Genomic DNA, 2,693 nt, shown 5'->3' with positions numbered 1-2,693 from the left:
CCATACTTAGCCCATCAGGAGTGATAATAGCAGACAGAGGGGTTTAGCAGTTTGCCAAAGGTTCACAACTAGGAGATGGGGAAACCAGGACTCAAACCCAGGTTTCTCCGACTTCACAACTGGAGCTCTGTTTGAGCCGTGGTCAAGGTAGGCCGGGGCCCCAGAGGGGCCCTCCTGGGTGGAGGCCTTTGGCCCGTTTGCTCAGTGGGCTCACTTAAAGCCTAAAGCCAGGCCTGGCCCTGCCACCCCTCCCCTCATCCTTGAGGGGTAGGAAAAGCTGCCCGATGCGGCCCTTAACAAGAATGAGCTCAAAACGGTGATTTAACACTAAAACCCACCAGCCTTCCACAGTCAGGACACTGTGAACGGCACATGCCAAGGCTGCATGCGGGGCAGGGGTGTACATGCTGTACACCGTGATGCTCTAGTGCACACGCACACGCACATGCGCACACACCGAGATTGCATGTGGGACCAGGGTATACATGCTGCACACCGTGATGCTCTAGTGCACACGCACGTGCCCACACACCGAGACTGCATGCGGGCAGGAGTGTACATGCTGTACACCGTGATGCTCTAGTGCACACGCACGTGCCCACACACCGAGACTGCATGCGGGCAGGAGTGTACATGCTGTACACCGTGATGCTCTAGTGCACACGCACGTGCCCACACACCGAGACTGCATGCGGGCAGGAGTGTACATGCTGTACACCGTGATGCTCTAGTGCACACGCACGTGCCCACACACCGAGACTGCATGCGGGCAGGAGTGTACATGCTGTACACCGTGATGCTCTAGTGCACACGCACGTGCCCACACACCGAGACTGCATGCGGGCAGGAGTGTACATGCTGTACACCGTGATGCTCTAGTGCACACGCACACGCACATGGGCACACACCGAGACTGCATGCGGGGCAGGGGTGGACATGCTGTACACCGTGATGGTCTAGTGCACACGCACACGCCCGTGCCCCCACCCCGAGACTGCATGCGGGGCAGGGGTGGACATGCTGTACACCGTGATGGTCTAGTGCACACGCACACGCCCGTGCCCCCACCCCGAGACTGCATGCGGGGCAGGGGTGGACATGCTGTACACCGTGATGGTCTAGTGCACACGCACACGCCCGTGCCCCCACCCCGAGACTGCATGCGGGGCAGGGGTGGACATGCTGTACACCGTGATGGTCTAGTGCACACGCACACGCCCGTGCCCCCACCCCGAGACTGCATGCGGGGCAGGGGTGGACATGCTGTACACCGTGATGGTCTAGTGCACACGCACACGCCCGTGCCCCCACCCCGAGACTGCATGCGGGGCAGGGGTGGACATGCTGTACACCGTGATGGTCTAGTGCACACGCACACGCCCGTGCCCCCACCCCGAGACTGCATGCGGGGCAGGGGTGGACATGCTGTACACCGTGATGGTCTAGTGCACACGCACACGCCCGTGCCCCCACCCCGAGACTGCATGCGGGGCAGGGGTGGACATGCTGTACACCGTGATGGTCTAGTGCACACGCACACGCCCGTGCCCCCACCCCGAGACTGCATGCGGGGCAGGGGTGGACATGCTGTACACCGTGATGGTCTAGTGCACACGCACACGCCCGTGCCCCCACCCCGAGACTGCATGCGGGGCAGGGGTGGACATGCTGTACACCGTGATGGTCTAGTGCACACGCACACGCCCGTGCCCCCACCCCGAGACTGCATGCGGGGCAGGGGTGGACATGCTGTACACCGTGATGGTCTAGTGCACACGCACACGCCCGTGCCCCCACCCCGAGACTGCATGCGGGGCAGGGGTGGACATGCTGTACACCGTGATGGTCTAGTGCACACGCACACGCCCGTGCCCCCACCCCGAGACTGCATGCGGGGCAGGGGTGGACATGCTGTACACCGTGATGGTCTAGTGCACACGCACACGCCCGTGCCCCCACCCCGAGACTGCATGCGGGGCAGGGGTGGACATGCTGTACACCGTGATGGTCTAGTGCACACGCACACGCCCGTGCCCCCACCCCGAGACTGCATGCGGGGCAGGGGTGGACATGCTGTACACCGTGATGGTCTAGTGCACACGCACACGCCCGTGCCCCCACCCCGAGACTGCATGCGGGGCAGGGGTGGACATGCTGTACACCGTGATGGTCTAGTGCACACGCACACGCCCGTGCCCCCACCCCGAGACTGCATGCGGGGCAGGGGTGGACATGCTGTACACCGTGATGGTCTAGTGCACACGCACACGCCCGTGCCCACACACCAAGACTGCATGCGGGCAGGGGTGTACGTGCTGCACACCGTGATGCTCTAGTGCACACGCACACGCACGTGCCCACACACCGAGACTGCATGTGGGACCAGGGTGTACATGCTGCACACCGTGATGCTCTAGTGCACACGCACGTGCCCACACACCGAGACTGCATGTGGGACCAGGGTATACATGCTGCACACCGTGATGCTCTAGTGCACACGCACGTGTCCACACACAGATTTGGGGAACAAGCTGCTGTAGTCACTGTTCCTCTCAGCCTCACTTGACGCCCCCGATACAGAAAGTGGAGGGGGCCAGGGAGTCCAGCTTGAACCCCACCCCTCCGTTCACTGCGTGGGTAATGCTGGCTGCTGAAACAGACAACCCGGATCTTGCAGCCTCCTCCAGTGCCGC

The 2,693-nt window shown here is 62.5% G+C and overlaps 1 protein-coding gene across 1 annotated transcript in view; it reads left to right on the top strand.

Moving 5' to 3' along the window:
* The window catches only part of SCTR (secretin receptor), a 71,100-nt gene that overhangs the window by 35,899 nt on the left and 32,508 nt on the right, over positions 1-2,693 (top strand). The gene's annotated exons all lie outside the window — the stretch shown is intronic.

This window comes from Myotis davidii, unplaced genomic scaffold (assembly GCF_000327345.1).
Source record: "Myotis davidii unplaced genomic scaffold, ASM32734v1 scaffold3, whole genome shotgun sequence".
Lineage (NCBI taxonomy): Eukaryota > Metazoa > Chordata > Mammalia > Chiroptera > Vespertilionidae > Myotis > Myotis davidii.
The sequence above is the reverse complement of the archived record's forward strand: the minus strand, read 5'-3'. Positions and strand labels throughout refer to the sequence as shown.